Below are 15,220 nucleotides of genomic sequence, written 5' to 3' on the forward strand. Positions count from 1 at the left end.
AATCGTGACACCCTGCATTGAAGATTCCCGAAAGGATGAAGCACCAGTGTCTGTAGGTATTTAATTATTATAGTAAAAAAAAAAAATAATTAAAATATTACCATTAGTGTATGAAGCGATACTCTTTGTGTAAATAAATTTAACTTAGGTACAATATCAAAAACATTGTAAATTCACTGCCCGCATAGCAGCAGCCATATAGCGCAATGGTTAGAAGCTCCGATTGCCATTTGGGCAATCGGGTTTTGATCCTGGCTTGAGGTAGTTGCTTGTCTAGCTGCACTGATAAGCTGTGAAACAGTACTCTCTCTCTCTCTCTATATATATATATAGAGAGAGAGAGAGAGAGACAGTTGTCTGATCTTGCTGAAATTTTGCATGTGCAATGATTTAAATCTCTACGGGTTATGTGGCAAATTACAGCGCTGAACTAATTGTGGTTTCTGTTTTACAGGTGTTTGAACTGAGTCAGGTGTGAAATGGAACCTGTTGAATGTCGAGCAATGATCCAGTTTTTGTATTTGAAAGGACGCACATCACAGGAGACTTTTGATGAAATGAAAGAAACTTATGGTGATAATGCCCAACCATATGACCTTGTAAAACGCTGGCATCGTGCATTCAATCATGGCCAGAAGTCTGTGGAAACAGCTCTCCGACCTGGTCGCCCCTCCCCCTTCTGCCATTGATGAGGCATCTGTCCATTAAGTTTAGGCTGCCATTTTGGAAGATTGGCGCATTACTATTCGCCAAATAGCCCAAGATGTCAAGATTAGTACAAGGTCTGTGGAAACTATCATTCATGACCATTTGCATATGCATAAGGTGTCTGCCAGATAGATTCCCAGGTTGCTCACACCATTCCAGGAGCGAGAATGCATCGAGTGCTCGAGGATGAATTTGGAGATGTGCCAAGAAGAGGAGTCAAAGTTTTTCAAAAGACTGATTACACAGGATGAAACCTGGGTCCATCACTATGATCCAGACCAAAGCCCAGTCAATGCAGTGGAAGCACTTTGACAAGGCAAGGGTGCAGCCCTCCACTGGCAAGGTCATGCTCACAGTCTTCTGGGACCAGGATGGAGTAGTGATGACAGATTTCCTGGCAAAGGATACCACAATTACAGTAGCCTATTATGCTTCACTTTTGAGGAAATTAAGGGAAGCTATCAAATCAAGAGGTGGGGCAGGATCAGGAAAGGTACCCTCCTCCTGCAGGACAACGCTCTGGTCCACAATTCGCATGTTGGCAGATCAGAAGCACGGGCATGTGGTTATGAAATCCTCCCCCATCCTCCCTACTCTCCTGACCTTACACCCTCTGACTTTCACTTCTTCCCAGCCATGAAGTTGTTTTTGAAAGGAAAGCGTTTCCTAGATGATGCAACCTTGATTTCTGAAGTCATGTTGTGGTTGGAGGACCAACCTGGGGTGTTCTACAAAAACGGCCTCCAGAGCTGCATCAAACGATTGAGAAATACATAACTCTGGGTGGTTCCTGTGTAGAGAAAGACTAATAACTGTGCCAAGTTTCGTTGCTCTACTGCTATGGGAAGTGGGTCAGGGGTATTACTTATTGCAAGCCCCTCGTATATATATATATATTTTTTGCAAAAATCAGGGCTACAAAATATAAAATAAGAACATCATATGGCGTATTTTTTATTCTGTTACAATTGTTTCGTAACTATTTGGACAAATTTAAACATTATATTATGATAAATATTCCAAAAATAGCTACTCTTCGGACACCAAAATACATTTGTCATCTATATATGAATATATTCATAATTCCTATTTTAAAGGATCAAGCAGTTTGGACTCACTTCGTTAATCCTCATTTTATTTTCTTTTGTTTATTCACTTTTTCAATTCCCTTTAATTGAGAAAGAATCCTACTTTCGTATTTCTTATTTTTAGATGATATTTCTACAATTTTCTATTTTCATCTTAATTTAATCTTTTAATGTTTTTTTTTATTTTTATAACTATTTATTATTTTATTGATTTACTCCTAAAATTTTGTCTCCAGCTATTTATTTCTCAATTTGCCTTAGTTTTGTATAAGTTTTTATTTACATGTTACGATATATTTGTTTTCTCTTTTAAGAAAAACTATGAATTCAAAGGTTTATTTAAATAATTTTAGTTAATATTTATTTTCACCTCATACTGGTTATGTAATTTATTTTAATGTTAAATCTATCATTTTCAACCTTTTCTTTATAGCAATTTAGGTTAAATTTTTCACTTAGTTTATCTCAAACTTATATTCTGATTTAGTCTGTTTTAATCCATCATAATCTGTTCATCTCAATAGTTTGCATTTACTTAATAATTTTTTTTTGTGTGCTATTGAAATTTCTCAGGTTTTAGTTTATTACCAATAACAATTATTAAATTTAAATTTTATTATGTATCTCTTATTTAGGTTATATTTAGTTTATTTTCTATACATTTAGTTAACGACTTACTACTTTATTGCACCATCCTAAATTCATTTTATTAAATTTAAAATACTATTACTACACTTACATTTTACTCATAACATATTCCTTAATTATTATTTTATATAAACGTTATTTTAATTATTAGGCATGATAATAGGAATGTATTTCTATGTAGACAGCTTTGTATAATATCAAACTTTTTGTTTAAAATTTCTTCTTTAGAATTCACTATGTGGTATGACTCAAGCAAGCATAGATTACATCTTTTTTATTTACTAGGTTTATATTTACATGTTACGATTTCTTTGTTTTTCCTTCTATTTTTTAAGAAAAACTATAAAGTAGCTTTATCTACTATCGACCATTTTAATTCAAATTCTATTTTATATTTACGTAGTTCCCTAACCCAATTCCCTAAGGCAGTTGTGTTTCTCTTCTTATTTTTAATATATAATCTTGCCCTATCCTTATTTCTATCCTTATCATCATTCCAATTTTGTTCCTTCTCTGATCCAATGTTAAATGATGCAATACAGTTTCAGTATCTGTCCTTAACATTACATTCAGTTCCCCATAGGTATATCTTTTTACTATTATCCACCTTAACTTCACATTTGTATACAATTTCAGAAATAAAGCAACTTCCTTCCAATGGACATTCATTAGGTATTCTACAGTTACATTCTTTCTCCATGTTTAATTTTCCTGATTCAATCCTACTATTATTCATTACTAGCAGTTTAGCCCGGCTTTGCTCAGGCCCTATGTACTGTTCATAACTTTATGTGCATATTTATATCTATATTAAAAAGTTTGACTCATGTCCAGGTAACCTACATCTAAAGTTTAAAGTGTTTAGATCCAAATTTGGCAGACGAGTTTGGTAGAATCTGCAAAGGTCAACTCTTTCAACTTTGACCTCTTGGTAGCCAAATTTTCGCCCAAAACTCATTAAAAAGCTTGCTATATGTCTGAATACACTTTATGAAAAATTTCAAATGTTTAGACCAGAAATTTGCTGAATAGATTGCTAGAGACCGCAAAGGTAAAATTTTCAGCCAAAAAAACGATTAAAAACCTTTCTCTTGTCTAAATATACTTTATATAAAATTTCAATATTTAGACCAAAAATTGGCTGAATAATTTGGTAGAGACCACAGTGGTCAATTTTTTTTTAAACTTTGACCTCAATTTTGACCCCAAATTTGAAATTTATTGTTTGGGGCTGAAATCAAATTAAAAAGTTTGATTAGTGTCCAAGTAACCTACATCTAAAACTTCAAGTGTTTAGACCCAAAATTGGCGGAGGAGTTTTGTAGAGTTTTCAAAGGTCAAATCGTTGAACTTTGACCCCTTGACAACCAAATTTCTGGTGGAAAACAGATTAAAAAAACTTCCCAAATCTCAATACCCCTTATGTCAAATCTTGAGTATGTAGACCCAAAAATGACAGAGTAGTTTAGTAGGAAAATGTACACACACACACACACACACACACACACACACACACAATTTCACTTTTATAAATATACTAGCAGTTCAGCCCGGCTTTACTTGGGCCCTATGTACTGTTAATAAGGTTATGTGTATATGTCTATATTAAAAAGTGTGAATAGGTATGGTAATGCCTTCTATATAATAGGCTTCCTTAACTATCATAGAGAAAAGTTGTTAGAGACTGCAGAGGTCAATTTTTTTTTTTTTTTTTTGCTTTGACCCCAATTTTGACCCCGTAACATTTATTGTTTTAGGCTCAAATAAAATTAAAATGTCTGACCCATATCCAAGTAACCTACATCTAAAATTTCAAGTGTTTAAATTAGCGTACGAGTTTGGTAAAATCTGAAAAGGTCAACTCTGTAAACTTTGACCTCTTGGCAGCCAAATTTTCGCCCAAAAACTGATTAAAAAGCTTGCTGAAAATCTGAATACCCTTTATGTAAAATTTAAAATGTTTGGCTATATATATATATATATATATATATATATATATATATATATATATATATATATATATATATATATAAATGCCGGAAATTATTCTCTATTAGAGTAGATAAACTTAGGACTTTATAAAAAATTAAAAAAAAAAAAAAAAGTTAGAACTTTCTTAACAATAAAAAAATGTAAATTAAATATTTTACACATCCGAACGTAACGACTTTTATTCTATAACTAGATAGGCACCAAGTTATCCGGAAATAGAAATCTTCTTACGCTCTAGAAAGACACGACAATATGCCAGCTACCAGTTGGCAAAAAGACGGCGGACGGAACACTATGGCAAAAACGTTAAGTATTTTTTTAAAACTCATCCTAAATGTTTTTTTAATGTTACCTTGTTTTTAAACTTCTTTTTCTTGTTTTATTTATGTATTTGTCTGTATTCTCCTGTCTTATTCGTCACCCCCCCATGCTACAAAGTAAAGGATAAAAACAAACAAAATGCCGGAAATTATTCTCTATTAGAGTAGATAAACTTAGGACTTTATTTAAGTAGTATACTTAATATATACAATTACTGCAAGCTTGCCTATATTGAAAATGCTTGCTTCCTGGCTAGCCAATCAAACCATCTAATATAGTTAGCCTTATTTTCAAGTACATTCGAAATATAATACAGTGCCATTAGCAAAGAAAAAGTTACCTATGAAAACGAACCTCCTAAATTAAAACCTTGAATAATTATCTAAACTCGAATGTAAATTAATATTAAGCCGACTTTACAAATTGATAATAGTTAATTATTGGATTTTAATTAATTATAAGGTGAAACTCTAATGATTCAAACTCGATAGATAACGACAAACTTCCACCCATTAATATGGGAGGGGAGATTATCATCAAGTGTCCTGAATTGTTAACTTAGCACCGGACTTACTACTTAGATATAAATAAGTCACTTGTACCCATTCCCCTCCTCCCCCTTTTTTTTTTTTTTAATGGAGAGTAGATAATACAGTGGATGTGTTATCAGCAGCTCCAGTAACTCTCGCTTCTCCTTTTTTGTCCCTCAGTCCTCATTCAATGAGTGATTTTTCTGACAAAGGGTGAAGAAAAAGCTGCTTAAACGTCGGTAGTACTTGGTGACCAGTAGTCTGAGATGTCGAAAATTTTTCTGTCTCTGTCTGTCCTTGTAGCCATGTCACTAGTAAGGGTGCTGGAGGTAAACGTTTTGTCTGGGTTGACGTTATCCGCCTGATAGTCAAGGACCCGAACCTTGGATTAACCACTAAGGAGGCTGTCCTATCAGCAGGCGCAAAGTACTAGGACTGCTGTATTGCCATTTGGTGAGTGGATCTGGACCATGCAGTAGTCTCTGGTGGGGCCTCTCGATGCCATACTAGTGGGTAATTGTTACGGCTTTACCTTTTCGTGTGCTACAAAAAAAAAAAATTTTCCTGTCTTTTTCTCTCTTACTTTCCCTCTCTGTACTGCTCTAACCTAGTATGCCGACCTATTCCACAAATCCCAAAACCTTAACATGAAATATCTCCAGAATAAAAACTGGATTAAATCTAGAACCCTATCTTCCAACGTAGACCCCTACTACCAGGCCTCCTTCTCCAACATCAGGGGTCTACGTTCCAACCTTCCAGAGGTTGAAACCCAATTACAGGAGACGAAACTGAACATATTATTTCTAAGTGAAACTGAAATAGGGCCGACCACTTTCCTAGATGAGTTCATAATTAACGGATACTCTAGTTTAACAGCTAAATCTGACCCCCAAGATCGCCATGGGCATGGAATATGTGCCTACATTAAGGATGGCTTCCCGTCTGGCAGGGATATCTCTAGAGAAGATCCTAATTTACCCTATATGTGCTTCAGGGTTACACCAATGCATTTATATTTGCCCTCTATCGGCCCCACAACAGCGGAGTTACTATCTTTAAGAGCATATCTGAGAAAATAGACCACATATTGTCTTCACATCCCTCGGCTAACATCCACATCTGTGGTGACTTCAACGTCCATAACATGGAATGGCTGACCCATTCAAATAAGACAGACGATGAGGGGAGGTTTTCTCATACTTTTGCCATTGCTTATGACCTCACTCAGATTGTTCACGAACCCACCCGTGTGCCCGATACACCCGGTCAATATGCAAGCCTCCTAGACCTTTTTCTCTCAACTTCCCCTGAGCTATGTTCATGTTCCGTTCATTCTCCTCTAGGATCCTCTGACCACTCTGTCGTCATATCAGTTAAGATAAAAATGAAATGCAAGACGCCCCCAGACGTACCCCTCCACCGTACTGTATACCGATATTCTATGGCTGACTGGGATAGCTTCCATACATTCATATCTGATTTACCTCTGCATTCCATGTTTAAAAAGGAAGTGTCCTCTATAGTATCAGATCTAACCGAATGGTTAATTGTAGGCATAGACCAATTCATACCATCTAAAAAATTCCAACAAAAACCTACCAGCCAGCCATGGTTCTCCCCAGAATGTGCTGCTGCTGTCGCGCACAGAAATCACTTTTTCCATAGCTACCAACGTAATAGATGCACTGAGACTAAAGCTGCTTTCAGGACTGCCAGCAACCACTGTAAAAGAGTAATAAAAAATGCAAGAGGGCTATATGCCCAGTCTGTTAAATCCAAGGTAGCTGATCAGCGGCTTGGTTTCCACCAGTTTTGGCAAATAACAAATAGGATCCTGAACAGAAGTGTGCGTTCTATCCCAACCATTATCAATGGACCAGAGGTCATCTCGTCAGCGTCAGATAAGGCCAAACTATTTGCAAAGAACTTTGCAGCTAATTCTACCCTATGCGACGAAGGCCATCAACTCCCCATATTTCCTCCTATAACACAGAACAAACTAGGTAACATACAAATATCCGTGCATGAGGTCGCCAAGCTAATCAAGAACCTAGATTCCAGTAAAGCAACTGGCCCTGATGGCATCCCAATTATAGTGTTAAAAAAGCTTCAACCAGAACTTGCTCCCATACTTACGAAACTATTTAAGCGCTGCCTTAAGGAGAAGTGCTTTCCGACTCCCTGGAAGACCTCATCAGTTTGCCCTGTATTTAAGAATTCAGGTGATAACTCATCTCCAACTCAGTACAGACCAATAAGTCTCCTGTGTGTTATGAGTAAGTTGCTGGAATCCATATTAAATAGAGAAATAGTCAACCACCTCAGCAGGAATAACCTTCTTAGTGACACACAATATGGTTTCCGCTCTGCAAGATCTACCGCAGATGTGCTGACGGTTATATCCCACAGGATTAGTGAATCTCTTGACAAAGGCTTCCTTTCTAGGGCAATTGCTCTTGACATATCAAAGGCCTTCGACAAGGTATGGCATAAGGCTCTACTTCACAAGATTTCCAGCTACGGTATAACTGGAAATGTTTTCTCAATCATTAAATCATTTCTCTCCGATAGGCTCATAAGAGTAGTGGTAGATGGACAAAAATCGGAGGCCTGCAATATAAATGCTGGAGTCCTTCAGGGGTTTATCCTGGGCCCAACTCTCTTCCTGATCTACATCAATGACCTCCATAAACACATACTTAAATCATTCGTTGACATCTATGTTGATGACACGACCATCTACGGCAACACATCAAAGGCTGTAAATGACAAAGTTCTCTCTGATTCTCTCTCCTCTGATCTCGAGCGCGTGGTTCAGTGGGGGAAGATGTGGATGGTTACCTTTAATGCATCTGAAACAAAACTCCTATCTTAAGATCATCAACGCTCTGATCCCCATTTGGTATCAATTGGGATGGATGGCTCTCGTCTGGGTGAGGCCCCGTGTTTTGACAAGCTTCTGTGTTTAACCTTTACTCCTGATCTGAAATGGAACACGTACATCAAGTCTGTTGCCAAGGTCGCTGGAAAGATGGTGGGATCCTTCTACCGCTCCAGAAGATATCTCACTACTGATGCAATTCTCTATCTATATAAAAGCCAAGTACGTCCAAGGATGGAATACTGTTGCCATATCTGTGCAGGAGCTGCTAAAAACAGCCTATCCTGCCTTGACAGAGTACAAAATAGACTTTGTGGCTTAGTGGGGGATGCCCTTTTCTCTACCCTGCAACCTCTCTCCCACAGAAGAGACGTTGCGAGCCTATCCTTGTTTTATCGTTATTTCCATGGCAGGTGCTCGTCTGAACTCCAATCTCTGGTCCCCCCTCGCCAATCTTTCACGAAAAACGTCCGTCTAGCTGAATCCACTGTGAAAAATTTCCCCCACTCTATATCTGTGCCTAAATCAAAACGTGGATTCCATGAACAAAGCTTCTTTCTTAGAACTGCACGCCTGTGGAACTCTGTTCCGTCTGCCTGCTTCCCACCAGACTACAACTTGGATGTGTTCAAGTCCAACGTTAACAAATTCCTAATGAACCGCCCCCTTAAGTAAACACTTCATCAAATCTCCACACTTACGTAATGTACTTGCAATAACCCTTATCCCTGAGTGGCTTCCGGGCCTTGATAAGTGGTGATCACTGTGTAAAAAAAAAATATATATATATATATATAATTGTCTGTATTTTTGAGATGAAGTGTTTTCATTGATTGAGATTGTCGGACTGACTTCCTCATCAGCAGACAAAGGCAATGCTACGGTGGTGATGGACATGTTGGAGTACTCTGAAAAAATGGCAGGCCTAATCGCAGATGGTAGCTACGGTTAAAATAAAGAAGGACCCAACTGTGAAAACCGAAAGAAAGCTGTTACAAATCCTTACCAAAAACAAGGAACACATTGCTCCGATGAGATATAGACAGCTGGTCCAGCATTACAGTAAGCTACCACATATGTACGGTCTCCCCAAGATACATAAAGACGGTATTCCACTCAGACCCATAGTGAGCTGCCGAGGCTCAGCATGCCACCCACTGAGCAGGTACCTTGTGGATATAATAAACCCATTAGCAGGCAAGTCAGCAACACATGTAAAGAATTCTGCCCACTTCACGGAACTGATCAAGGGAGCACCCATCAGTACAAACCTAATGGTAAGCCTAGATGTGGTTAGCCTGTTCACTAAAGTCCCAACTAGTGAGGCACTAGCAGTAATTCAAGACAAACTAGCTGCGGACTTCTCCATAGAAGAGCGCACATGTGTACCATTGCCAAACTTAATGGAAATGCTGACATTCTGCATAGAAACAACCTACTTCAGAATGGGTACTGACCTATATCGACAAGAGGAGGGACTAGCTATGGGCTCGCCATTATCACCAGTGATGGCAAACATATACATGGAATACTTCGAAGACATGGCCTTAGGTTCAGCTCCCTTAAAGCCCACCATGTGGCTAAGATACGTTGATGACACCTTCATACTCTGGCCCCATCAGGAAGACATCCAGGCTCTCCTAGACCATGTGAACTCAATAAGACCATCGATACAGTTCACAATGGAGAAAGAAAAAGATAACCAACTGGCCTTCCTTGATATACTCATATCACGCACAGAGCATGGGTTTAAGACATCCGTATATCGCAAGCCTACCTTCACCGGACAATACCTAAACTTCAACTCCCATCACCCATACAATATCAAACATGGAATTGCACGCTGCTTACAACATTGAGCAGAGACAATAAGTAGCGACACCATTACATACCACCAAGAAATGGTCAGGTTGAAGAATACCCTCCATCGTAACAACTACCCCGATAGCATACTATCCACCAGACGTGTTAATAGTATAAGAGAGGAGAATGAAACCCAAAAACCTCCAACGGTCTGCCTACCATATATACGAGGCATCTCCGAAAAGATTCAGAGAATATGTGCCCCCTACAACATCAGGACGGTATTTAAGAGCGAGTCAACACTCAGACGACACCTGGTATGAGTGAAGCCCCGCATGGAGGAGAACATGACCAAGAACTGCATATACTCCATCCCATGCAGTTGCAGAAAGGTTTACAAGGGTGAAACATGCCGCCCCCTTAAAATAAGGGTGGAAGAACACCGAAAAGTGGTAACTAAAGGGGAGACGGAAAAATCGGGTATAGCCAACCATGTCTGGATGGAGAGGGGGGACTATCGCCCCCTATGGGATGAAGTAAAAATAATAAACAGAGAGACCCACTGGAAAGTGAGAAAACTTAAAGAAACAGCTCACATGCTCGGACATAACAACCTACTGAGCAAACCAAGCATAGAGCTGAATGAAATTTGGACACCTCTGATAGAGGGAGAAAACCTTGAATAACAACATAGGTTTAACATTAACAAAAACCAACTAAGAATTGTCCTAGTGACATATGGCTAAGTGGTCCTAGACATTGTATCAAAGTTTACAGTTACCCAAAGGTGCTGAGTTCAATCCTGAATGAAGGCAGTGAAAAAGTAACATTCAAAACAGAGAATCAGCAACTATGTCCCAAAGCCTAGCTGGAGTCTGAACACAGTACCCCCGTAATAATAATAATAAAGGGTTGGGTTCGAGACTCCTAACAAACGGTTCCCCAGTTCAATACAAAATACCTGATATATATATGCTAGACTACCCGTGACCCGTTGGGTCAGTATGTTATATTATGGAATTCATGTATGAGCATGACACATGTGACGTAAAGAAAATAGTTTTTTTTTGACATAACAGAAACATTCCTATGAAAGTATATCAAAATGAAAAAAGAATATAGATAGATTTCTATGTGTCGTTCTGTTTATTAAATTGATTATTTTTGAAAAAAAATTTTACAGTTACTGAATTATATGTGGTTGGCCATACTTATAGGTAAATATGCACTGAACAGATACCATAATACTTATAGTATTCAAATTTTGATATATCTGCTTTTTTTTACATCGTTCATTTTTGTATTACGTTTAAGTTATTTGAAACCCCACTCTTCCCATGTTAAATAATAATTTCGAAATAATAAGTTTAATATTTCAGTGCACAGGTCATGTGCGCATGCGCAGCCAGATGTCGTAAACCGGAAAGTGGGTTACATACATCGTTACAAGGTAATTTGAGTTTTATAATTATATATATATATATATATATATATATATTATTTAAATAAGTAAGTTATCCATAGACATGCATGTTTCGAAGTATCGCTTCTCTTCAGTATGGCTAAACTTGTTGATAAGGATCGAACTTGTCACTGCTCGACAAGTAGCCTCGTGTTTTACCACAAGACCACGAGACCTTATCAATTTTTATGCACGATTTTTATCGCTTTTAAATACCAGATTATTGATTTATTTGTTTGTTTTTTTATTAACGATTCTGTGGCATTTTTTCTTCTTTCTTTTCGCTCCCTGGGCGCATTTTAAGAGAGAAGTTATCTGCCCTTTGTTTTACATTCCAGTCGCCACCCCCCATTTGGGACATATTATTTGTAATTATTCATTTATTATTTAAATATTGCAATATTTTTACGTGAATAAAAGTAAGTTATATATATATATATATATATATATATATATATATATATATATATATATATATATATATATATATATATATATATATATATATACAGTGATGATCATATTTATTGGCACGGTAAAATAAAAGTTAAATTTTGTCTAATAAATTCTAAAAAAGGGATTAAATTAAAGAAAATAACAAAGTATATTATGTATTTTTAACTGGCCTTTCCGATGCAGCAATCGGATTTTAGAAAAAATAAATAACAAAGGAACAACAAACATAATTGCAAAAAACCCTTGTTCAAAATTGTTGGCACGATTTATTTAATAATCAATTGTATAGCCTTTGGGCTTTATTACCTTCCTCAGTCGCTTTTCATAGTTTACAACCAAGTTGTTGCACTCTTCAGTAGTAATTTTAGCCCACTCTTCCTGACAATAATCCTCCAATTGAATAAGATTCTTAGGCTTCCTTTGCATTACCCTCAATTTTAATGTTCTCCATAAATTTTCAATTGGATTAAGGTCTGGGCTTTGTGATGGCCACTCCAAAACATTAATATGATTGTCCTCAAGCCATTTCTTAGTCAGTTTAGCCGAATGCTTTGGGTCATTATCTTTCATGAACCACCAACGACGACCAAGTGAGAGCTCTTTAGCAGAGTCTTTCAGGTTTTCATCTAATATTTTAACATAATCTTCCTTTTTTATGCTACCTGTGACCTTAACAAGTCGCCCTGGTCCAGAGGCAGCAAAGGATCCCCAAAACATCAAACTGCCTCCACCGTGCTTCACTGTGGGTATGGTGTTCTTAGGCAGGAAAGCTTCGCCAGATTTTCTGTAAATATAAGACACTTTATTATGGCCAAATAACTCTATTTTCGTTTCGTCAGTCCATAGAACACGTTTCCAGAATGCAACATCTTTATCAATATGACGTTTTGCAAAGGCTAGCCTTGCTTTCAGGTGCATAGGCTTCAATAAGGGAGTCTTTCTCGGACGACATGCTTTTAAACCAGCTCTCTTCAAAACTCTACCAACTGTATGTCGAGATACATTCACTCCAGAGGTGCTCTGTTCATCAACAATCTCCCCAACAGAGATCCTTGGGTTTTGTTTTACTTGTCGAACAATTTTCCGTTCATCTCTTGGGGAAAGAATCCTTTTTCTCCCTCTACCCTCTAAACTCATAACGTGGCCTTGCGATTTGAACTTGTTTATTATGGCTCTAACAGTGGATTTGGGAAGGTTTAGCTTCTTTGAAATCTTATCATAGCCCTCCCCATTGGTATGGCATGCTACAACAAGCTTCCTGACGTCTTCGCTGTGTTCCTTAGTTTTAACCATGGCGATTGAAAATTATAATTTAGTCACTTATAATAGTTTAAATAAATCGCTATCTAAAAATTATCTGAAAAAAATTATTCACTGAATTAGCGTTAAACAAGCATAATATGGCTATAAAAAAGTTCAGAAAGCACGTAAACCGGAAATTGATTGATATTATACTGATACTAAAAGAAAAACAAAGCCGTGCCAATAATTTTGAACAAGGGTTTTTTGCAATTATGTTTGTTGTTCCTTTGTTATTTATTTTTTCTAAAATCCGATTGCTGCATCGGAAAGGCCAGTTAAAAATACATAATATACTTTGTTATTTTCTTTAATTTAATCCCTTTTTTAGAATTTATTAGACAAAATTTAACTTTTATTTTACCGTGCCAATAAATATGATCATCACTGTATATATTGAACGTCTGAAACGTGTAAAAAACTAGTTCAATGATTTAAAAATATTATTACAATGATCTAAATATGATACCTTTTTTTATGAAAAATCAAAACACGGAATAATAAAATAATGTTAAAAATTACATAGCAATTGTTGGTGACCTTTCTTATATATATATATATATATATATATATATATATATATATATATATATATATATATATATATATATATATATAAACGGAAAACGTCATACATGGTAACTTTATGGCGTCATACATTCTTCTTTGTGACATCATCCACTGCATACAATGACAAGAAACAAACAAGTAAACTAGCCTACTAGTAGCTCGCTGGGTCAGTAATTGTTATATAAATATCTCGGCCTTTCCCCCTTTCTTCCCTCCTCCCTCTGTCTGTCTGTCTGTCTGTCTGTCTGTCTGTCTGCCCCCCTCTCTCTCTCTCTCTCTCTCTCTCTCTCTCTCTCTCTCTCTCTCTCTCTCTCTCTCTCTGTTCCCTTGGATTGCTGCCCCAATACAGTTTGCAGCAAAACATGTCTACCATAGAGTTTCAAATCGTATAACTTTGACACTGCCACATTATGATCTTCCCTACCACAGTGAGGAACGGCTGAACTTTAGCAAAAATATCATCAGGTTTGCGTTTATGATGCTTCTCTTTCATTTTGGATATGCGATTTGTCAAAACAAAGAATTGTCATTTAACATTCAACTGAGATGTTTTTAGTGGGTACATGTTTCTGCCATCACCGGTTCAGTTTTTTCCTTTAGCTTTCATACATCATACATAAACTCCAAATATACAAATATTCTTTTATATAATTGTCAGACAATCATAAGTGTGAGTGTATGTACGAATTGCTTTCCTTCATATGTCGCTCACTGAGACTCTCGATAAAATTAAACTACTTATGTATAAGAAAGTTTTCCTGGTCACTAAAATTGGGATGCTTACACCTTACAAATTTTGCAAAGCAGATAAAGCATTTTTTTTCAGTATTTTTAAGCAACTGACAACGTCTATTCGTATGTACACACATGAACATTTTTTATTTTTTGCATTTGGTTCGGCAGAACAGCATATTAGCATAGCATGCATATCAAAAACAGTTGTGTATCACAGACGTTAACAGTGATGTTAATTGTTTTTAAATCCTCATTTATTTGCGTTTTATGGAAGAAAATGAGTAATGTGAAATTTTGAATACTAAATATTATATTTAAATTTAAGTATGAAAACGAAAATGCAGTCTAAATAAAATGGAAGGTTCGATTGAAGACTCACCTAGTGAACTAAGACACCATGTTCATTTACCGATTGTAACAGGCGAGGCAATTTCATTGGATAATTATTTCTGTTGATTATCGAATAAAGACAAACGGTTAATTTGCATGTTACTAAAACAAATATCGTACTGAATAGAATATGTAATCGATGTAATCGATTGGAAGTACAATTTTATTTTGTAAATAAAAGCTACAAATTCAGTTAATAACTGGCTAATCAAAATCAAATATCTAATTGTTAGGTTCAAGACTATTTCTGTCAAACTTCGAGAATTTGACTGACTTTTTATATATTAGATTATGTGATAATATATGCATAGATTATGAAACAGTAACTTGTTTG

General features: G+C 36.5%; 1 protein-coding gene across 6 annotated transcripts in view; it reads left to right on the forward strand.

Annotated features, from left to right (window-relative positions):
* LOC145248058 (uncharacterized) overlaps window positions 1-15,220 on the forward strand; it is a 494,466-nt gene that overhangs the window by 333,990 nt on the left and 145,256 nt on the right. The gene's annotated exons all lie outside the window — the stretch shown is intronic.

Source organism: Euprymna scolopes, chromosome 26 (genome assembly GCF_053919585.1).
Source record: "Euprymna scolopes isolate OS-2025 chromosome 26, ASM5391958v1, whole genome shotgun sequence".
NCBI lineage: Eukaryota > Metazoa > Mollusca > Cephalopoda > Sepiida > Sepiolidae > Euprymna > Euprymna scolopes.